The sequence below is a fragment of the Capsicum annuum genome, chromosome 7 (genome assembly GCF_002878395.1).
Source record: "Capsicum annuum cultivar UCD-10X-F1 chromosome 7, UCD10Xv1.1, whole genome shotgun sequence".
Lineage (NCBI taxonomy): Eukaryota > Viridiplantae > Streptophyta > Magnoliopsida > Solanales > Solanaceae > Capsicum > Capsicum annuum.
In genome coordinates, this window is record NC_061117.1 from 170,433,272 (window position 1) to 170,459,121 (window position 25,850).

Here is a 25,850-nt window from a genome sequence, read left to right on the forward strand (position 1 = left end):
ACACCTCTATTAGAACAGTTATACTATCTGAGAAGATATATAAGCCTGTTAACTGAAAGCTACTACCATACACAGATAAATCCAACACTACATAAAGAGTAAAAAAGATTAGCTAAAGAACAATAATTGGAAATATATTATTCTGTATGTCTCGGTTCTAATATTTTTTAGATTACTACATTTGTTGAGATCTTCCCAAGTTTTGAATAATCACAATGCTTTCTCGATATCTACACAAAATTTCTTCAAAAAAATACTACACGACACAATTGTCAAAGTTTCTGGACCAACACAATCATTCTCATTATTGTCAGGTCAAAATTATTTTTTGAGATGCATAATTTGATTAGAAAAATGGGTGAGAATGTCTCAAGTGAAGAGTACACAAATAATAGAATATAGCTTTCTAAGGATTTTTATGAGCTTTTTGCTGGAAAGTTGGTAAGGAATGTTTTTATGATATTAAAAATTTTATAATCTCTTAGTATTGCAACTTTGTTCCATTGAAGCTTTCCTGTTCATTTTATTCCTTTAACATAAATATATATGTGTTTCTTTCTCTACAGAAAAGTTGGAAAGCCTATGTATCCCAAAAGTTTACAATTTTAGAGATGATCCTGTTAATCATAATAATAGGATATTAAGAGGATGAAGCGCTTACAGGTACTCAGAATTGAAGGTTGAACTTTTCACTCAGATTTTGGTATCACTCATCTCCCTTACAACTTGCAGTTTCTTGATTGGTCATTGTATCCTTTACATTTATTGTCCGAGAGTTTTGAACCATCATAGCTCGTTGTGCTTCGTTTAATAAATAATCACCAACTTGCTGAAATTTGGAAAACATCAAAGGTATACTTGTGATCTCCCTCTATTTCTCTGCAACAGAATAAAATGTCAGCATTTTTTTCCTTGGTCAGTCCACGTCAATTAATCGCTCAACGAATTTTCTATATGCATATGCACATCAATTTGTCTGGTTATCATTTACTTGAAAACTGATAAGTTAAAACTTATGGATTCAATGTGTAAAACTCATCCAAAATGTAATATATGTTCTCTCTTATCCCCAACAGCTCATACATCATCTATTTTTTCCTTAAAGTATGCCAAATATGGTGAGATTCATGATTTAAACTACATTAAAAACTGATGCATGTTCCTTTTTGGGTTAAATAAATGGTGAACCAAAGATGAAAATAAATTTATTTGTGGGTGTAAACAAAATAAATAAATCTAGTATGCAACACACAAAAGGACTTATTCATGTTAATACTTGTTTTTGTGATTCATTTTTGCTACATATTAGAATTTATGTATTATGTACATTTAGAAGTGAAGAAAGATTTTAAGTACATTTCATCTATGTGGTAATTTCTTTGAATAATTATAAAAAGCAAATGTTGGAACATAGTTATAATCTACCTGTTGTTATTATGAGTCAATAAAATACTTGATCAATGTTCTATTGATATTTCAGAGAAACATTGTGGTTTGTATTCCTTTTTTTGTATGAAAATAGAATTTGACCAGCTTGAAGCATTTGGATGTCAACGACAACGTAGAGTTAATAAAAACTCCTAATTTTGATCATATGCCAAACCCAAAGACACTTATTTTAAGCTCGTGTGAGAATTTGCAAGAGGTCCATTCCCCTCTTAGACACTGCAGAAATCTTATTTTGTTAGATTTAATGGGTTTTTCCAAACTAGAGAGGAGCATTTACTCACATTATACATGATATTAGAGAATCAAAATAATTTAGCATCAAAAGGACTCTTGAACCTTCATTGAATTTACAAATACAAAATTAACCTTCAAAGATTCTTAGTAGCACTACTTGTCAGACAAAATAGGGAGATGGTTCTTATTTTCACCAACAACACTTAAGTCACTAACAACAACATCTCGGTGTAGTCCCACAAAGTGTAGTATATGAAGGGTAGAGTGTACACAAACCTAACCTTTCTAGCTTGGATGTAGAGAGGTTGTTTCCGACAGACCCTCTATTCAAGTAGACAGTCCAAAGCAATCCAAATAAAGAAAGTAATAGCAGTACAGAAATAACAAACTAACAACAATAGTAGGCAACTAGTAACAGAACGAATCGAACAACAAAATCCACAGATTCAACATAACTGTTCTTTATATACTTTTAATAAATTAAATTACCGCTCAATCAAAACAATAGCAATATAATAATCTGATCATTTTTTCATCAAAGAAAAAGGACAAATATGACACATAATGGTTGTACAACACTACAGCTTTCTCAGCTTCTTCGATAGTGCTCATCGTCACAAACCCAAATTCACGACTCCTATCAGTCTCCCTATTGTCAATAACCTACAAAAAACAAAATTTAATTTCACAAATAATAAATCTCTAATTTTTCAATCTTTTTTTAAAAAGTCTCAAACTTGAGCCATTATTACCTCACAATCTCAACAACACCAGCCTGTTGGAACACCATTCACTATCTACATCATAAGGTAAATTCTCAATGAACAATTTCGCATCCTCAGGAGGTTCTTGATACTCCTCTACTTCCACTATCGTAACATGCGTAATCGTTTTTTTTGTTGAAGGGCAAAGAGTGGCTTACTATTAAAAGCGTTTAAGAATTCTTTTGAGATAGACATATTGAACTCTCAAAAGTTACGATAAAATTTGATATCAGAACATTGAAAGTAGGAAAATTTCAACAAAAACTTCAAAAAGTATAACCCTCCTCAGCAGCAGCTTTAAAAGCTTCACCAGCCACAAGTTCTGGTACCTCATTATCATTTTCCTGTGCTGCAATAGCACCTGTAGCTGCATCTGTACCTGCAGCAGCACCAGATGCCTGCTTCTGGAACTGCTCAGCCAATTTCTTCAAGTTCTCCAAATTATTAGGATCCAACTGGTGAATAATCTGATGAAGAATATCCTGTAATTTCTTTGTTTGGGGGTACCACTAACAACCCATGTGTTTGCAGCAATTGATGCTTGAACTTTGGGGTTAATGAATTGGATAACAACATCCTCCTTGAAAATGTTGACTTCTTCAATAGCAAGAATGACATTGACACCTATTCTTTTCTAGGTGCTTTGTAGTCTTTTGTCATCGCTTGTAGTTGTCTTTTGTAGTTGTAGAGAAGGGGAAAATGAAAAGACAGAATGAAAGGTTTAAACATGTGTAACCATCAATTTTTATTGGGGTTGTTTCTATAATAAATGTATGTATTATCTTTATTTTTCATCAACAAAATGAGTAAATATATATATATATATATATATATATATATATATAAATGTATGTATATATAGATTAGTCTTACTTTGTCTTTGTTTAAGGAATTTTTATTTAAGGTGAGATTAATCATATTATTCTGAAATTTTGACAATTTCATAATTTATTGTAGATAACAATTAGTTAAAATATCTTTTAACAATTAATAATGAATTCTATCAATAAAAAATTTCTCATATTTATCTTTCCCTTTTAATAATTTCTTTTATTTTTTTAATCAATTTTTTAACAGGTATCTTACTATCAAATGAAATAGACAAAAAATATTAAAAATTTTCGAAAAACTTTTATCATAGTGGAAAAAGAACAACTCTTTTTACCAATCAAATGGTGTTGAAGACCTTAGCTATGTAAGTTTTACATTCATAACCATTAATTATGAAAATAGCCTAACTATTGCATCATTTCATAAATAACATCTTTTATTTCACTTTTGTCATTTACATAAAAATCCGTACCATAATTAATCTTCTTTCTCTCTAATAATTTTCATTAATTAAAAAATTTATTTCCATCAAAGCACTTTTATTACATTAACTTTTCTTTCTCTCTCTCTATCTCACACCTATTTTTCTATACTTTTTCTTCAATATTTTTTATGCTGTCAGTTCTTAAAAATCATTTTAAATACATTTCAAGTATATTATACTATAATTTTGCTTATATATTTACTAGTTTAGATGTACTCGCCCTGCAATTATACCTGACTTTAATAAGTTTAATTTTATAAAATAAGTTGGATATGAAAAACATGATTGTTATCACATAATTATTAACAATTTGATTTTTGATGCTAATGGTTAAAAATAAGCGAGAAAATGTTGGTTTAATTATCTAACAAACCTTCTACCCTAATATGAGTCTTCCATAATCTCCCATCAAAGTTCATGTTTTTGATAAGCTAAAATTGTGTGATATCGTTTCATACAATATAATCAATCTAATCCCCATGCATTCTATAGGACGTAGAATATATATAAAATCTTTAAAACTCTCAACTAAAAAGAAATAAAGAAAGATAAAGACGGTGATGATAATGAATGCAAGAAGACGACTCGAATTAAAATCAAGACAATAATAAATTATAGAAGTGGTAGAAGAAGACGAAGAAAAGTAGAAGAAGCGTTAATTAAAGCTTGATTCAAAATATTAAATACAACTGTAGAAATTATTTTTTTATAAGGTAAAATTTTGATTGATTTTTATTCCTTCTTGGGGAGCAGTCCTTTCTTAGACTCTACGTGCGCACGGGGGACTGCCCCTTTCAGGCGACAAGTTCCATTGCGGTGGCTATATGGGATTGGTATATTAAGCAAGTACAGAGTTACGTTATTTTGCATTTCAAAAAATGATAAAAAAAACTAAAATTGTTCCAGAAATAAATAAAAACTTCATTAGGAATGAATCCTAATAAAGGCTATGACATTATAAAAAATTGTGATTCATAAATTCAAAAGAATTTAACCTTCTATATATCTTAATGTGTGACCTCCATATACCCTCATATCTAATGTACCTGTATAAAAAAAAGAAACACAAATTTGTAAAAACAAATATACCACAAACATACAACAATATTAGTACTAACTGTGCATAAAAGTTACGACATTATGAAAAACTTAATTCATAAATTATAAAGAGTTTAACGATTTATTTTAATTTGTGACCTCTATACCCCATCTAATGCACCCGCATGTATAAAAAAGAATCACAAATCCTACCTCAAATATCATGAAACTATTGGATATGTAACAAACAAAGAAACAGATAATAATGCTTCATAATTCTCTTTTCAAAAACTAACCAGGTGAAGCTATTGATACTGTAAAACACAAGATAATAAAATTAATTAAATATACATGAATAATATAGAAGCTAAGAAAGATGTAACAAAAATATGAAGAGGAGGAAGAAGCACTATCAATGAGTTTTTTTTTAAATAATAACATGTGCACGTTGTATCTAGGGGCTTTGGGCTGTGCGTGACAAAAGAGTTTTAAAATGAGGTGTATGTGACACAAGTCTTAATAATTGAGTGGAGGTGACAATACTTTATTATGGGTTAAGAAGGTTGGGTATGTTTGAGAATAGCCCAGAAGTTTTTAAATTTATACTTTGATACAAATATTTACCTAATATAATAGAAAATGGAGGAAAAAAAGTATCTTTCTCTGTCTTCTCATCCATTGTTGTTTCTCTCTCTTAGGGATTTTTTTTGTTCATTGTTGCTGCAGCTTTATTCATTATCTTCTGCTTCATTATTCTCATCTTCTACTTCATTATCTTCTTTATATTCTTCTTGTTGACCATTGTTGTTCTTGTTGTTGTTGTTACCGCTACTGTTGCTATTTGACCAATTTCTTAGGTCAAATTTTGTTTTGTACATCACTTTCCACTTTGGCTTTACTTCATAGGAAACTTTGTTAAGTCAAATTATAATTTTTAGTTGAATTTGTCATCTGGGTAACTGCTATTGTGATATTTTTTCAACAATAGATAGCGCGCAAACATGAATGCAACATAAGAGCCATTTGTTTAAACAGATCTGTTTCAACAGATGACTTATATGTTGGATTCATGTTTATGGTTCTATAGTGCGTATAAATCGAACAGATGGGTCATCTATTGCAACATATGACCCATCTATTGCAATCGATTAGTTTTCTGGTGCAATATGATAAATATCTGTTACAACAGATTAGTAACCTGTTGCAATAGAATTTGAACTCGATTCCAACAGATGTGTTGTTTGTTGCAATAGGGTAAATATGTGTTGCAACAGATTATTAACCTATTGCAACACAACCTAAACTCGATTTCTATAGAAGGTAAATATCTGCTGCAACATATTAGTAACCTATTGCGATAGAACCTGACCTTGATTCCAATAGATCATCGTATGTTGCAACAAGTAAGTCATATATCGCAATAGGTTAATTATCTGTTGCAACATGTCACTCATCTCTTAGAATCAGCTTCAATGGTGCCTCAGTATTGTAACATCTATCCCAACAGGCGTTTCATCTATTGTAATAGTCTGTTGCAACATATAATTCACATGTTACAACAGATGACTCATCTATTGAAATTAGCTTCAGGAACGTAACATGAATCCCAACAGATAAGTAATTTGTTGAGGCTGATCACACATCTGTTGGTATTCATTTATGGCACAACAAAATTACTATTAACTTTTTTTAATAAATGACTTTATTTAGGTACCACTAATGGAGGGATCAATAACAATAGGTGTGGATTGTCATGGTCAATGGATCGAGAAGAACAATCGATATGTATGGCATTGGAAGGAGGATAAAATGCTAGAGATGATAGCTATGATAGTCTAAAGTGATGTTTCATATGGTGATTTTATGAACTTAATCATTAGCTATTATGGACTGAATTGTCAATCGAAAGAACTCATCATAAACTATATGCACAACTTCTTTGAAAATCAGAGGGTACTGCCTTTCAAGATAACCGATCAGGTCCGATTGCATGCTTATCTTAGTAATTTATTCAGGTCGGTGTTAAGGGTGTACGTGGTTGAAAAGACGAGAGAAAATGAGAACCAGAACGTAGAAGAAGAAGAACAACAAGACATCTTTGATGGTAGGTTGGATGATCTAGACATGAATATTTCAGATGATGATCAAACACCTATGCCTGTTGATGCGACCAATATGGTGGGCAGTTCTTCTTGATCGACACAACCTGGCAATCTTTAAGACAATGGAAACAGCTTTTTTAAAGAAATGTCATTCAAGGACAAGAATGAACTATCTACCACTTTGTTTATTTCTTGCTTGAAAAAAGATTTTAGAATAAAGAAGATGATTAATTATAGCAGTGTCTTTAGCTACAAATGTGCTAATCCAAACTGCAAGTGGTGGTTAAGAGCGGTGAAGTACGTAAGTTCTAATAGATTCTTCGTTCATAAAAATGAAAAGCATCACACATGTGCTTCAGAGCACATCTCGGGCCAAAATCCTTACACTATGATAGAGGTCCTCGGTGAATATTTCAACAGTTGTTTCCTCGATGGAAAAGGCCCTTCTACAAAGGTTATGACTAATCAACTCCTTACGGAATTGGGTGTCCTGGTCAGTTATTAGAAGATATATACGGCCATAGGGGTTACTAAGGACTTGGTTAGGGGAACACATAAGCATGGGTATGCATTCCAGGATGCCTACCATTATATGATTGAGTCCACAAATCCTGGAAGAAGAAAGTATTGCATATTGATAAAAATGGAAGGTTCAATTACTTTTTTGTATTCTATGGTGCTTGGATTCAAGGTTTTTGACATTTGAGAAAAGATATAGCTATCGATGGTACCTTCTTGAGGAGAAGGTATAATTGAGTTCTGCTAGTAGCGGTGGCACAGGATGCAGAGAATCACATATCGCTTTTTGTGTAGTGGATAAGGAATGTGATGCCTCTTATGGATTTTTTTTGAATAACTGCAAAGCAACATTAAAGATACCAAAGAGTTGTGTTTTGTTTTAGATAGGCATCCAAGTATTCCAAAGATGGGTTCAATTTTCTTCACTATAGCTTACTTTGGTTGTTGCATCAGGCATCTTGGAGAGAACATTCTGACCAACTATCACAATGAAAGGGTCGTGACCCTTTCTTATAGATCAGCTAAAGTATATAGTAGAGAGGAGTTTTTAGACCATTTCAATCAAATAATGGATGTGAATCCTAAGGTAGCAGAACTTCTCATACATATCAGTTTTGAGAGATGGAACCGAGCATTCTTTCCTACAGATAGGTACATTCTTATGAATTTAATGTCTTTTTTAAGTTACAAGTTTTGTATGATGTCATACTAAGTGATTCTTTTGTATAAGTACAATATTATGACATCAAACATAGCTAAATCGGTAAATTCATTGTTTGGCGATGAAAGAGAATTTTCCATCAAGGCTCTGTTTGAAAAAATAAACAAGAAGTATGGCTAATTTTTTTAACGAAAGACTTATGCAGTTCAAGGGCCCAAGAAGAACCCCATTTGTTCTAAAAATCAATAAAATAATTTCAACGAATATTAGTTTGGGGAATAGGTTATTATCTTATAAAATAGCAGATTAAAAATTCAATATAACCGATCATGGTAATATTGTCATGGTCGATCTTCAAACAAGATCTTATATGTGCAGAGTTTTCGCCTTGGAAAAAATACCCTGTCCACATGCTATGGCAGTGTTTCAACCTCAATATGGTCTAAAATATGGACCTAAAGTTTATGATCACTCCTCTCAATATTATTTGGTGGAAAATATGAAATGGCATATAGTGGGCATATTACTCCGGCGCCCCCTCAAGAATCTTTGGTTGTTTCTGCAAAGCTTTTGAGGAGATTAATACCTCTTTCATATATCGACCCAAGCACTATCAAACTAGGAAGAAAGCCATATAAGAGAAGGTATAGAGTCGAAGAATCATTTTCATCACGAAGAAACAAGTGTTCCATATGTAAGCGCACCGTAACGCCCAGAATCTAGTACCCGAAATGCCACATGGTGCTCATGACCCCAAAGGACCACAATCTAACCCATGACTGATATCTGTAATTGAGCACTGCATAACATATTGTATAAATGTGGAATAAAAGGCTGAAAGGCCATAAGGATAAAAGATCTGATAAAACATACCATCTAAAAAATACGGTATATCAATACCAAAATGATTGAAATAGCTGTCTGAACATGCTATAATCTAGAAGCCTTTAAAACTGATTGACTGAATAACATGAACGTAAGAATACATGCATGAATACGTGAACTATAACTGAGATCATGACATTACTAAATATGAATATTGATAATATATATTTTTGTATAACTGATATACTATTATCTGAATGACTGTGTCTGACAGTCCTATTTCTGATGGAACTAGCTGAGTTTCGTACTGAACTTGGTGACTATTTTTGACAGTTCTAAATTTTGTAGAACTATCTGAGTTCTATTACTGAGATTTAGACTGATACTGTAACTGTAGAAAGTACTTATCTAACTGATATACCCAAAATAATATAATATAATTGAGTTGGGGTCAAATCTGTAACCCCAATTGGATGGGTGTCAATACCGCACCACTGGTAAGGACAAGTTGTGAGTAATACCTTATCTAACAGGTACTCTAACGAGAATGGTGGGACCCTCATATAACAGGTTAACCCACCTCATCTACCTTCATCTAGTAGGTTTAATGTCTCAACCTACGCTAGCTACGTAGTTCTGGAGCTCAAGTATTGCTTCTAAGAATCACACCCTCTAATAACAGGTGAGTTCCCATCCTTGGGCTCACTCGGTGCTGAATCCTACTCCCATCTGAATAGACACTGAACATGATTAACTGAACTAAACTGGAATGTATTCATTGAATTCCGTTGACTGACAGAATATTACTGAGATTTGATAACTGACTGAGATTATTGAGACTACTAAGTTTTCTTGAGTCATGTGACTAACTAAATTCTACTGAGTTCTGAAACTAACAGAGAATACTATTGATCATGACACAATTGAGATTATCATAAAATTGATACTGGCTCTAGGAACACAACTAAATTGTCGGGTACAAGTACCCCCAGGAATCAATAGCATGAAAGTGACAAGACATGACACTTCTTGAAACATGACCATAGTCAACAATTCATAGTACAATCATTAGGGATTTTCCTAAAGTATTCGCATGCTATAATCTTACACATGAATACGAATGCATGTAAACATATCGTAATTTCATAAGCCTAATCTTATGAACATTACGTCAATCCATTACAAAGCATAACAATAATGTAGGATTTATATCGAACATAAGGGAGAAACATGGATTCAGCAATTTTAGTCACAAATGAGTCATAAGGCATTATTCCTATTCTCTTAGGCATTTTATCAAACACCTCGCATGCATATCTTTAGGCTTAGGAAATAATATTGAAATAATACTTCATGGAAACATTTTACACTTCTAATGCAAGAATTTCAACCACATACTAACATTTTTTCATGATAGTCATTAAAGACTTCAACTTGGAAATCAAACAACAACACAAACATGGATATAATTCAAATCATACCATGGAATCCAAAGTTTATATTTCAAATAGGGTTTCTTGAGCTTCATGGGTGAAAGGAACCCATGAATCAGCACTTGACATACCTGGATGGATGATTTCTTAAAGATTGGTGGAGAAAAGCTTGAATTCTTGCCTTGGGATTAGACACCTAGGATTTTTTGTTCTTGGGATTGATCTTTGAGAGAAACTCTAATTTGGTGTTGGATAAATAATGAACTTATGAGCTCTAGTATGGTATAATTAGGGGTTAAAATGGGTAGAAAAATACCCAAATCCCTTTTAAATATGTCTTAAAATTGCTGATAGAAGTGGAGACGGTTTGGGCGACGGTCCGTTGCTAGCTCGATGGTCCGTCAGTCCTAACCATTTTACTTGGCCAGAGCCTGAACTTTCTGCCTCATCTACGATGGTTTGGATGACGGTCCATCGCTAGCTCGGTGGTCCATCGGTCCTGACCGTCGTACTTGACCAGAACCTGAACTTCTTGCCTCGTCTGCGATGTTTTGGAGGGTAGTCCGTCGCTAGCTCAACGGTCCATCAGTACTGACCATCGCACTTTGACGTTCCATCGATAGCTTGATGGTCTATCAGCCTATCCATCGCTTTTGGGCTGTTCTGACAGTTCTCTGTAAAACATCCATAACTTTTTACTTCGTTACCAGATTTGTAATAAATTGGTATCGTTGGAAATTCTATCTGATTTAAACATTAATCATTTAGGAAGTCATCACTAACTCTTCTGGAGACTATATTTGACTAAAAGAAAGTTTGGGGTATTACAATATCTCCCCCTTGTGAACATTCGTCCTCGAATAGGACTGACTAGATTGGGAAAATTGATAGATTGATCTTACTTAAGGGACGTGAACATTTAACGTGCCTATATGACTGGAACTTTTGATATACTAAAATTTCATACTAAATATGCATGTCTGATGCATGGATATGTGATGAATAGTCTTTATGAATACATGACTAAAATTACTGAAAAGCTGAGTTTCTCATGATGAGAATGTATATCTGATGCATGAATACGTGATTGATATGATACATGAACATATGACTGGATTTGCAAGGGTATTTGATACCAAGTTTATAACTAAAATCTGAACATGAAACTGAATAAGGTTAAGGAAAACTATTACCTTGGGCTGAGTCTGAGTTTGCAGAGAAGAGGTGAGGATACTTGGTCCACATGTATACTTTTAGTTCCTAAGTAGCTCCCTCAATGGACTAATTCTTCCAAAGAACTTTGACTAGAGGGACTTCTTTGTTGCTCAGTCTGCAAGTCTGGTAATCAAGAATTTCGACTGGGATCTCTTCGAAAGAAAGGTTGTTCTGAATGTATAAGCCTTCTGCCGGGACTACAACTCCTAGGTCACCTATGCACTTCTTTAGCAAGGAGACATGGAAAACTGGATTAACTGAGACTAGAGCTGAAGGCAATTCGAGTTCATATGCTACCTTGCCAAAACGACTGTGAATTTTGAAGGGACCGACATATCGGGGACTGAGCCCTTTCTTGCCAAACCACTTCACTCCCTTTATAGGAGAGATTTTTAAGTATACATAATCACCAATCTCAAACTTGAGATCCTTTCTGCGCATATCTGCATACGATTTCTATCGGTTCTGAGCTATCTTGAGCCATTCTCTGATCAACTGAACTTTCTCTAAGGTGTTAAAGACCAAGTTAGGCCCAACAACTGTGGCCTCACCCACTTCAAACCAACCGATTGGAGATCTATACCTCCTACCATAGAGAGCTTCAAATGGAGCCATCTGAATACTGGATTGATAGCTGTTGTTGTATGAAAACTCAATCAAAGGCAAGTGGTCATCCCAACTCCCCTTGAAAATAATTACACACTCCCTTAGCATATCTTCCAAGGTCTAAATAATCCTTTCTTCTTGACTATTTATTTGAGGATGAAAGGTTGTACTAAGGTAAACTTGGGTACCAAGACCCTTTTCGAATGCTTTCCAGAACTGAGAGGTGAACTGGGTACCTCTATTTGAAACGATAGACAATGAAATATAGAGTTTGGCATAATCCTCGACTGAATAGAAGGCATGGACTGGATGGAAATAAGCTAATTTGGTCATCCTATCTACAATTATCCAAACTGAATCATGCCGACAACGAGTATGAGGCAAACCCATCACAAAGTTTATGTTCACTTATTCCAACTTCTAAGTAGGAATACTGAATTCCTATATGAACCCACTAGGCTTCTGATGCTCTATCTTAACCTACTGACATATAGAGCACTTATCCAGAAACTCTACAACATCTCTCTTTATCCCACTCCACCAATAGATCTCCTATAAATCGTGGTACATCTTAGTGGCCCCTGGATGAACTGAGTAGCATGCACCATGCGCTTTTGCAAGAATTCATTGCCTCAAGTCATCTATACCTAAAACACACAGACGACCCTGATAATGGATAACACCATCTCCCACTTGGGAGTAAACCTCTACCTTCTGATCTCTGACCAAATTTTTCAACTTAACAAGACTGGGATCTCTATCGTGCTTTTCTTTCACCTCGGGTACTAGAGATGATTTTGAACTATTCTGAACCCATATACTACCTTCTGCTGAATCAACTAAGCGGACACCTATTTGGGCAAGCTGATGGACTTCCTAATCTAACTTTTTCTTACTATCCTCAACATAAGCAACACTACCCATAGACAGTCTACTGATAGCATCAGCCACTGTATCAGCCTTGCCCGAATGATAAAGGACACTCATGTTATAATTTTTCAGAAGATCTAACCATCTTCTCTAATGAAGATTAAGATCTTTCTAAGAGAAAACGTACTGAATGATTTTATGATCTGTGAACATATCTACATGAACACCGTATAAGTAATGCCTCCAAATCTTTAAGGCAAAAGCTATGGCAGCTAACTCAAGATCATGAGTCAGATAATTATTCTTATGGGGTTTAGGCTGTCTGGAGGCGTAGGCTATGACCTTACTATGATGCATGAGGACATAACCCAAATCTACTTTAGATTCATCACAGTACACCACGAACCCATCTGAACCATCTAGAAAAGCTAAAGCTGGGGCTGAGGTGAGTCAAGTCTTCAACTCCTGAAAAATTTTCTCGTGAGGATATGACCACTGAAACTTGACTTTCTTATGAGTTAATCTGGACATAGGGGATGCAATAAAAAAAATCCCTCAATAAACTGTTTGTAATAGCTAGCCAACCCAAGAAACTTCTAATATCTGATGGAGAGACAGAGCGAGGCCAATTTCTTACTACTTCGGTCTTTTGAGGATCAAATCTAATGCCATCACCGGAAACGATATGACCAAGGAATGCTACTAAACTTACACAAAATTTGCACTTACTAAATTTGGCGAACAACTGATAATTTTTTAGAGTCTTCAATACTATTCTGAGATGGTCTGCATAATCACGCTCACTACAGGAATAGACAAGAATATCATCTATAAAGACTATGAAAAACATGTCCAAGTACCACTTGAACACACGGTTCAGCAAGTTCATGAAAGTTGCTGGGGCATTGTTAAGACCAAAGGACATAATTAAGAATTTGAAGTGACTATACCAAGTTCGGAAAGTTGTTTCTAGAATATCATATTCTCTGACCCTGAGTTGATGATAGCCTTATCTGAGGTCTATCTTAGAAAAATAGCTGGCACCCTAAAGTTGATCAAACAAGTCATCAATTCTGGGAAGTGGATACTTGTTCTTGACGGTGACTTTATTAAGCTGACGGTAGTCTATACACATTCTGAGAGAACCATGACGGTAGTCTATACACATTCTGAGAGAACCATCTTTCTTGTGCATAAATAAGACTGGTACACCCCACAAAGACACACTAGGTATGACGAATCCCTTATCTAGGAGATCCTTTAACTGTTTTTTCAACTCTTTGAGTTTTGCTGGTGCCATTCTGTATGACGGAATAGATATAGGCTTAATATCTGAAGGAGATCAATGTCGAAGTCTATTTCCCTTTTGGGAGGAATTCCTGGAAGATCTTCAGGAAAGACATCTGAATATTAATTCAATACTGGGACTAATTCGATACTGGGAGTTTCAGAACTAGAGTCCTTAACTCAAAAAAGATGATAGACGCATCCCTTAGCTATCATTTTCCATTCTCGAAGGTAGGAAACAAGCTGACCTCTGAAAACTGAAGTATTACCCTTCCACTCTAGGAAGGGTTCATTCGGAAACTAAAATTGAACAACTCTATTTCTGCAATCGACTGTGGCATATCAAGAATGAATCCAATCTATGTCGAGAATTACATTGAAATCAGTTATCTCTAATTTGACTAAGTCTACTAAAATGACTTTCTGAGATACCATAATCGGACAGTTCCTGTATGCCCATCGGACCATGATAGTTTTACCCACTGGGGTAGATACTGAGGAGGGATATGCTAGAATTTTAGAACTGACTCCGAAATTAACTGCTATATAGGGAGTAACAAAAGACAAAGAAGCTCCTAGATCTAGCAAGGCGTAAACATGTACATGAAAGATCTGTAACATACCTGCAACCATATTAGGAGAATTTTTCTTATCCTATTGGGACTGAAGAGCATAGAGTCTATTTGGGCGTTGCCCACTGGTAGCACTGAAAGAGGCACCCTGCTGATTCGGGCGATCGAACTGAGCTGGAGGGCAATTACGCTGACCCTTAGAACCTGGCTAGGGATAATCTTTGACCCTGAGAACTGCCAGCACTGCAAGTACCCTAATAGTGCTTGCCACATATCTGACAAAGAGAATAGGTTCGGGCACTGCTAATAATGCCCAGAGACTTAGAGCCTGGTGCCCAATCCCTATTGCTATCTTTGAATTTTGGCACTGGGGCATTGGTTGATGAAGGAGATGGAACGGATGACTTTATGCAGAACTGAGAACGACTTTCACCCTCTGACTTAGGATGAGCAAAGTTGAAACTACCTATCCTTGTTGTCTTATTCTACTTCTCTCTTATCTTAATATTATGCTTTTTTATCTTTTGAGCATGGATCTTTAGCCTGGCTATGTCCATCTCATTAATCAACATTCCGCACCCATTGACCACACTATCATTCACCCTAGAAACAAACTTACTCATTTTGGCCTTACTATCTGCCACCACATGAGGAGCATATCTAGCTAATTGAGTAAACTTAAGAGAATACTCTTTCACTATCATACTTAACTACCTAAGGTTGATAAATTCTAACACCTTAGCTTTCCTCAGCTCTAAGGGAAAGAATCTATCTAGAAAAATAGTGGCAAACTTCTCCTACTCTATAGGCCCTACGTCACCAGCCCTCTCTACTTTCTACTATTTAAACCATGTGTGAGCCACATCCTATAACTGATATACAGCTAGCTCAGCACTCTTAATGTCTAACACCCCCATGATATCTGTAACCTTTTGAACCTAATCAAGGGATTCCTGAGGGTCCTCATCTAACTTAGACCTAAAAAGGGATGGCGGATTTATTTGGGTGAAGTCCTGAATCCTAGTTGCAGCAATATTGGCCACTAGGTTGGTTGGAACAATAGCTGGCCATTCATTCTGAGAAACAACTGAGTTAGCAAAAGTAGTGAATGCAGCTCTGAACTCGACATGAGAGACATTCTTGTCAAAGGGATCTACTTGGACGGGCTGAGGGGCTAATTGATTTATATTTCTTCTCTTTGGAGGCATGCTCTATATAAGAAAGGGATAAACAAATTAGACTGAGAGTTAAACTTGAGCTCATGCTCACTGGCATGACATGAATACTGAAAGAATAGAAATTGTTCCTAAAACATCTTATAGCCTCTTATACATAAATGTGGCGTGAACACACCTATGCACAAGACTCTACTAGATATGGATTTTAGACTTCCTAGGTCACTATTAAACCTTAGAATTTGCTACCAAGTTTGTAATGCCCTGAATCTGGTACCCAAAATACCACACGGTGCTCATGACCTCGAAGGACCACAAGCTAACCCATGATTGATATCTATAACTGAGCACTGCACAACATACTATATAAATGTGGAATAAAAGGCTGAAAGGCCATAAGGTTCAAAAATCAAATAAAACATAACATCTGAAAAATATGGTATATCAATACCAAAACGACTGAAATAATTATCTGAACTTGCTATAATCTGTAAGTCTCTAAAACTGACTGAATAAGGAGTTGATGGGATATGTCCCTAACTAACTCCAACTACTGAAATAAACTAAGTACTAAAAGAATGAAATAATCAAATAATAACATCCTCAAATGATGAGGACTCACTGCTAGTCTGTCTGCTGAACGTCTAATCTACTAAGGGCGCTCTGGATCTCGTCCTTCTGGACCTATGGTATAAAGCACTATAGTGCAAATGTGTTAGTACTATTGAATGTATTGGTATGCAAGTGAGGTAGGCTGAACTGCAAGGGGTTTATATGCATGAACAATACTAAGTGACTGAATAACACAAACTTGAGAATACATGCATGAATATGTGAACTGTAACTGAGATCATGACATCACTAAATATGAATACTGATAACATACATTTTCATATAACTGATATACTATTATCTGAATAACTGTGTTGGAGAGTCCTATTTTTTATGGAACTAGCTGAGTTCTGTACTGAGCTGGGTGACTGTTTTTGACAATCCTGAATTTTGTAAAACTATCTGAGTTCCATTACTGAGACTGAGACTGAGACTTTAACTGTGGAAAGTAGTCATCTAACCGACATTCCCCAAATAATATAAAATAATTGAGTTAGGGTCTAATCTGTAACCCCAATTGGAAGGGTGTCAATACCGCACAATTGGTAAGGACAAGCTGTGAGTAATCCCTCATCTAACAGGTACTCTAAGAAAAATGGTGGAACCCTCATATAAAAGGTTAATCCACCTCATATACCCTCATCTAGTAGGTACGTAGTTCTGGAGCGCAAGAATTGCTTCTAAGAATCACACCCTCTAATAACAGGTGAGTTCCCATCCTCGGGCTCACTCAGTGCAGAATCCTACTCCTATCTGAATAGACATTGAACATGATTAAATGAACTGAACTGGACTACATTCATTGAGTTTTATTGACTGACAGAATATTACTAAGATATGATAACTAACTGAGATTACTGAGATTACTGAGTTTTCCTAAGTCATGTGACTAACTGGATTCTACTGAGTTCTAAAACTGATTGAGAATATTAATGATCATGGGATAATTGAGATTATCATGACACTGACACTGTCTTTAGGCACACAACTAAATTATTAGGTATAAGTACCCCCAGGACTCGATAGCATGAAACTGATAAGACATGACACTTCTTAACATATGACCATAGTCAACAATTCATAGTACAATCATTAGGGATTTTCATGAAGTATTTGCATGCTATAAGCTTACGCATGAATAGAAATGCACGTAAACATATCATAATTTCATAAGCCTAATCTCATGAGCCTTACATCAATCCATTACAAAGCATAACAATAATGTGGGAGTCACATCTAACATAAGGGAGAAACATGGGTTCATTAATTTTGGTCGCAAATGAGTCATAAGGCATAATTCCTATTCTCTTTGGCATTTTATCAAACACCTTGCATGTATATCTTTAGGCTTAGGAATGAATATTTAAATAATACTTCATGGTAACATTTTACACTTCCAATGTAAGAATTTAAACTACATACTAACATATTTTCATGATAGTCATTAAAGACCTCAACTTGAAATTCAAACAACAACATAAACATAGATATAATTCAATTCATACCATGAAATCCAAAGTTTATATTTCAAATAGGGTTTGTTGAGCTTCATGGGTGAAAGAAACTCATGAATCAACACTTGACATACCTGGATGGATGATTTCTTGAAGATTGTTGGAGGAAATGTTGAATTATTACCTTGGGATTAGACACCTAGGATTTCTTGTTCTTGGGGATTGATCTTTGAGAGAAACCCTAATTTGGTGTTGTCGATGAATAATGAATTTATAAGCTCTGGTCTTGTATAATTAGGGGTCAAAATGGGTGGGAAAAGACCCAAATACCCTTTTAAAATGGATTAAAATTGCTGATCGAAAGTGGCGATGGTTTGGGTGACGGTTCGTCGCTAGCTCGGTGGTCTGTCGGTCTTGAACGTCGCACTTGGCTAGAACCTGAACTTTTTATCACGTCTACGATGGTTTGGGTGATGGTCTATCGCTAGCTCGATGGTCCGTCGATCCTGATCATCGTACTTGACCAGAACCTAAACTTTCTACCTCGTCTGTGATGATTTGGGTGATGGTTCCTCGCTAGCTCGATAGTCCATCGGTCCTGACCATCGCACTTGGCTAGAAGATGGGTTCACTGCCTTAGTCGTGATGGCTTGGGCGACTATATTTAGAACATGCATGAATTGATAAAAAACATAAGACACAAAAGTAAAGAAAAGAATCAAAATGTAATACAACATATACTACCTACTGTTAGATTTACCCAGGAAAAAAACTTATGTCAACGAGAAAGAAATATGCTCTTTGAAGAGAAGTGGTTGAAGATGTTATACGAAAAGAAAAAATTCAAGAAATAAATAAAGTGGAATAGAATGAAGATTAAGGAGGGACCTATTTATAGAGGATTGACTCTGGATATGTCAAGACAAAAGGCACAACTGTTCAGCCCCATTGTATTAATTACGTTCAAACTGCTGACATTTTGTTTTCTGTGAAAAGTCATAACTTTTTTTTTTACATTAATACTTCTCACCTTTTCAAAATGGTTAGAGATATGATAACAACCATTATTATTGAGCTATTGCAATAGATCGTCCATCTGTCGTAATAGATCATCTATCTGTCATAATAGATTATCCATTTGTTACAACAAATGATCTGTATATGTAATTAATAGTCTGTCACAACAGATTTACCATCTACTGCAATATCTATTGCAACATATGGATTATCTGTTATAATAGAATGACCATCTATTGAAGGAGATATTTTGATTTCTTCTAACAGTTGATTCATCAGTTGCAACAGATAGAGAATTTGATTCATCAGCTGATTTACGTACAGATGAATAAACAACACTACCTGACTTATCTTAATGGGGTAGGAAGAATAAGGTGCATGCAGATGAATGGATCCACTTTCATGTGTGGGAGTTATGTATTATTGATCAGGCTACCGTGATACACACATAAAGTGAAATGATATTGTGAATGTTGTTTTTTATCAATTAGACACTGATCCTTTAAACAAGATCCTGCATTATACAGTTTAGTTTGATAGGTGCGAACTGATAAGGCAGAAGGATTCCAAGAAGGTGGTGTCGATACCCTGTTATAATTTAATGATAGTTTATGCTTATGTTTTTGTGTTAAGTTTGGGGAATGGTTCAACTTTTTGGTGGCAGTGTAAATATCCAATAGTGACTGGACCTATTTTAATGGCACAATGGATTTCTTGAAAGGACTCCGAAGCCTCGCATTGTAGCAAACAATGATAGAACCAATAGAAATTCCCCTAGTCCAAATTTATATGGATGGGTTGCTAGAGGAGACTATTACACAGCAGAAGGTGCTTGGGAGAATACATGTACGAGAAGGGAGAGGTGGAGAAGGCCATATATCATCTCAGACCTTTTTTAAAAGGAAAACATGGAAGCAAGTAAAGAACTTCTAGCGAATCTGGCCAATGAAATTGACATGAGAAATGAAAAACTGAATGAGTTTCAAATGTGGAAGTGTATCCAAATATAAAAATCCGACAGTCATTGAAGAAAAAGAAGAATGGTCAATAGGATGGAACTGAACACTTTTCTAGAGACTGTAACTAGTGAGCGTGGCCTCAATGAAGACACTCACAAAGTTTAGGACCAGAACTCTAAGGAAGAAGCTTCTCGAGCACAGGAAATTGGTAAGATTGTCAGTCAAAATTGAAACATGAACCAACAACTCCTGAATAAATATAGTAACTATGTAAAATTAATATTAAAAATAAATATAATAATAATAAATAGATGTTGATCAACGGCTGAGATTTAAAGATTAATAAGAATTTGGTTAAAAAAAATTGAATGAAATTTGAGATTGAGTTCAATTGGACACAATTTGGGTTAGGATTGTAATAAATTGGATAAAATTAGGCTAAAATTGTTACAAATTGGCAAAATCAAACTAGAAAATAAATAAATTAAAAAATTATATCGACTAAGGTTACGGATTAATACAATAATAATAATAGTAAAATAAATAATATAATTATTCTTGGATTAGTTATGAATAAATTGTGTAACTAAAAATACGACACATAATATATTACATTAAAATCAACGAAAACAATAATATATATATATATATATATATTTTATTATATATATAAATTTTATATTATATTTTTTTTATTTTATGTATTCAATATAAATAATGTTTTTCCATTATTTCATTTCTTTTCATCCATGTTGAGTTATTTATATTTGAAAATGAAAAATAGGTTTGAAAAATAATTAATTTTTTCTTTAAAAAATCACAAATTTTAAATGCCCGGTCATGAAAAAAGAAAGACTCACTACTTTAATCTTCAAAATCAAAATAAAAATTTGAAGTTACTTAGCGGAATTTATAGAAATCGAATCAAATCGAATTTATTTTGGTTTGATTACAACTGTCACTTTTGTCAATCCGAAAATCAAAAAAATAAACCGATATTAAAATAAATTAATCTCATCATATATATAATTCTGAAACTACCTAATACTTTCAACTCAATGTAAAAAAAAATAATAATTTTTTATTTTATTTTGTGATTATTATACCTTATATCTCACACCAAACGACTCCTAAATGTACATTATATTGATATATTATATTATTGTGCGTAGTATGATCTTGTCTTACAATTATATTTAAATTAACCAATAGAAAACACGTTCTATTTGAGCCCTAAGTCGTTCTTCACCTTATCTTAGGCCAACAAAATTTCACCTCTTTAATTTTTTTGGTGATAACATAACGAGTCAAGCTAAGGTTTATTTGGCTCAAATACATCTGTGATACCATCTATGTCAACAAACTAATTTTAATTTCTTGAGCATCTTTTACTTGATTATACGTATCCACCAATTTAATGTCTAATTTCCTTTTATTTTGTGTTTTTTATTCTTCAAGTTTATTCTTTTCCTACTTAAATTTTTCAAGTCACAAAAATCCTACGTAAATCCCCAAGAAATAGTTTCAGCTAAATTTATAGCAACATAATCCCTCAATAATTTCTCAAGTAATAATTTCATAGGTAAATCCCCAAGAAATAATTTCAGCTAAATTTGTAGCAACACAATCCCCCAATAATTTCCCAAGTAATAATTTAGCAGGTAAATCCCCAAGAATAAATCCCCAGCAAAATTCGCAGAACAAAGTCCCCAAATAATTTTCCAGGTAATAAAATCGATTACATAAATTTCTACCAAAATATCTCTATGTAAATCCATAAGATAAATTACCTGGGAATTTTCTTATGAATTTAAAATATATATATATATATACATATATATACATATATACATATATATATATATATATATATACATATACATATATATATATACATATATATGTACATATATATATATATATACATATATGTATATATATATGCCCATATACCTGGGAATTTTTCTATGAATTTAAAATATATATATATATATATACATATATATATACATATATATATATATATATATATATACATATATATACACATATATATATATATGCCCATATACCTGTGGATTTACCTAGAGATAAAATACCCAGCGATACATTTCCCCAGGTAATGTCGCAAGTACGAAATTTGCGCAATATGGCGCTAAATTTACCTGCGGAATTTTTTGCAAATATATAGTTTGCAGGTAATATATTTTAATGTTAAGGAATTTAATATTTTCGTGGGTAAATCTACATGTATTTTCTGTGATATTATTTCCTAGGTAAAATTCTCATGTAATTTACAGTTTTCTAGTAGTGGTCGATCAATCACTCTGAGCTAAATCGATTCTTATTACCTCATGTGTTTAACTAATACCTTAATTGATAAATCTAGGACCAGTGATGAGTTCTCATAGGGTCAACTAAAACTTCAATTGAGCTTTTTGGCAATTGCATGATGAGACGTATTGTGTTTCTCCCGAACAGAGTCATCGATCGATCACTCTGATCTGAACCGATTCTTATTACCCCATGTGTTCAACTAATACCTTAATTGATTAATCTAGGACCATGGGTGAGTTCTCATAGGGTTAACTACAACTTCAATTGAGTCTTTTGGCAATTACATAATGAGACGGTATTACGTTCCTCCCAACCACAGTTGCCGATCGATCACTCTAAGCTGAACCAATTCTTATTACCTCATGGGTTCAACTAATACCTTAGTTGATTAATCCAAAACTAGGGGCGAGTTCTCATAGGGTCAACTACAACAGATGGCAGCGCCTATTTGGTAATTTACAACAGATGGGTAATCTGTTGTAACAAATGTCTTAAGCAATTTGATAATTTATAATAGAATGGTAATTTGTCGCAATAGATGACTTAATCTGTTGCAACAAATGGCTTAATATGATTGATAGTTTACAACAGATTATTTAATGATTTCAAATCTTGAGTTCTCACTCTTTTCTCTCTATCAACAATACAATACAGACAATAACTACTTAACAAATTGCTCAACCCTTCATAACATATCAATTTTCTTCTCATTTTCGACCACATAAGTGTTATTTTTGACTTCATTCTTGCTTGTATCAGTCATTTTCTTTGTCTTCGTTGGTAACCGAGTTTGAGAAGAGTTCTATATTTGTTATTTTAAAAAAAAATAAGAGTTTTTAAGTTAATGATGAAAAAAAAAAATTTTAGTTGTATTATCTTTGATAATGGGTTTACAATTTTGAGTTTTGATGGTAAAATCGTTGGAAAAACTTGAGAAAACCCTAGTTTTTATTGCAGTGTTTCATTGACTATCGTGGTATTGTTGGATGGTATTTGTGGTGTTGGTGGTCGTGGTCATAGTGTTGGTGGTCGTTGTAGTGGGACTGGTGGTGTGTTGGTGGCATTGGTTGATGGTATTTATGGTGGCATTGGTCGGTAGTGTTTGTGGTGGCTATCGATGGTGTCAGTATTCATGGTAGTTGTGGCATTGGTTAGTGGTATTTGTGGTGGTGGTGGTTGGTGTGTCGGTATTGGCGATGTTTGTACTGTATTTTTTAAAATTTATGCATACATCAATTGTAATATAATTTTTGGTTTTCTATTATTTGTAGGTAAAATATGTCTCCCAAAAGAAAAAAAAGTGAAAGTGGATCAACATCTGACCACCCAACAAAAAAGACTGCAGCACAGAGGGATTCAGAGGATCTTTTTGAATAATCTCAGTCAGGAAAAAGTGAAGCTGAGGAGAGATATGAAAACAACATTAAGGGAGGTGGATAAGGGTCTATAGATGGTGATGAAGAAATTGAAAGTGAGAAAGAGGAGAAATTAGAGAGTGAAAAAGAGGATAATCATCAACATAATGAAAATGGATCACCAATAGGGCGAGAATTAATATCGACATCCCAGCATCATCCTGTCAAAACTTTTAGTATTGATAGGTTTTAAGTTGCAATGCCGATAGATGACCCTGCAAATAAACTAAAACTAGCTGGTGAACTTATACTTAAATGTCAGTTGGGGAAACCTTTTAATTATTTTAGGAAAATTATGAAGATAGAAAACATAAACGGGCTTTTTAAGAGAAGCTACTTTAGATACTTTCTTGAGCTGCCAGAGGACCCTCTGCCCGTTTCTAAATAAGAATGGTATATGATCTTCTTAAGCGCAGGATCAAGGACATGGGGGATGATACAGATTAAGAGGAGGAGAGCAAAAAGATAGATAAAATCTGGATCAACTATGGTGGCATGCCGGTTTGTTTTGTCTTACAAGAGTTTGCCATAGTGATGGGCTTGAGATGCGATCATCCAGAAGAACCATCTATTGCCAAGGGAACACCTCGCAAAAGATCCAAGGCAACCAGCAAAATCAACAAACGCAAGGAAAAAATAGATGGGTTGTTGGACATTGCTCGACGTGGCTACAAAGCATAGGATTTGTTGACAGATCTCAGGGATAAAAGCATACCAAAGTAGTACAGGGAGAAATTATGCTTATTTTGGTTTTCCCATTCGATTATATTGGCAAGAGATGTTAACAAGGTCATAGAAGATGATTTGTTGGTGCGTGCTAAGGATTTTGATAAATTCAACAATTATCCCTGGGGATACGACAGCTTCTACTTCACTGTCCAATATTTACTAACAAACCTATCCTCAGTGACAACCATATTATACAGGTTTCCTTGGGCTTTCATGGTAAAATTAATCACTATTTTTACTCATCTATTAATTTATATTAAATATAGTTATTAGAGTATGACTTTTTTTTGCTTGCTTCCTGTGTACATTTTTTAGTCTTGGGCATTTGAAGACATTCCCCCCCCCCCTCTGAAAGTAGGTAATGGATTACCCGGATGAGGTTTCTCATCCAAGGATGTTTAGGTGGTGGGCTGCAAAAAACAACCCAAAAATTAAGGAGGCTGGTCTCTTTAACCCTCCAGATGATGCAACACGTCTTCTTTAAGTAAAATAATTTTACTCAATGAAATATATTGAACAGATGTTACATCTGATGCAACAGATGGTACATATGTTGTGACCGATTACCCGTCCTGTGCCAACCGATGCAACAGAAGGATAATCTGTTACGACAGATGATTGATATCTTGCATAAGATTACCGATCTGTTACTTTGGTTCTATGAACCCAAATCCTAACAGATTAACCATCTACTGTAAATTATGCAATAGATGGGTAATCTGATGTAACATATAGTTAATCTGTTGTGACATACAGATTATCTGTTGCATAACATGTAACCTAAAAGATTATCCATCTTATGTAATTGGTGCAATAGATTGGTAATCTATTATGACAGATGATTAATATTTTGCATCAGATTATTTATGTGTTGCTCTGGTTCTTTGAAACCGACTCAAATAAATTTTAACCAACTACTTCAAACTATGCAACAGATGGGTAATCTGATACAATATATTATTAATCTGTTGCAGAAGTTGATTGTGTTAACATGTAACCCAACTGTGAAAATTATTATATTATATAATTTAAATGTATCTATCTCTTTTTTATAGGTTGTGCATCCATGGATCGTGCCTACTGAGCAGGAGTTGGTGATGACTTCTTTTATTACTCTACGTTATGTTGATACTATAGCAGACCCAATGGTGGAGTTAATAAAGAAGGAATTGGCTGTAGCAACAACCATAAGAAGAGCAATTAGGCAAGGTCAGCCTAATGTTGAGGTTATTCATGACTAACCTACTAAGGCAGATCCGGGT

The 25,850-nt window shown here is 34.3% G+C and overlaps 1 pseudogene; it reads right to left on the bottom strand.

Moving 5' to 3' along the window:
- Window positions 1-2,713: 2,713 nt before the first annotated feature.
- Window positions 2,714-3,665, bottom strand: LOC124885812 (annotated as a pseudogene).
- Between the last annotated feature and the right edge of the window lie 22,185 nt (window positions 3,666-25,850).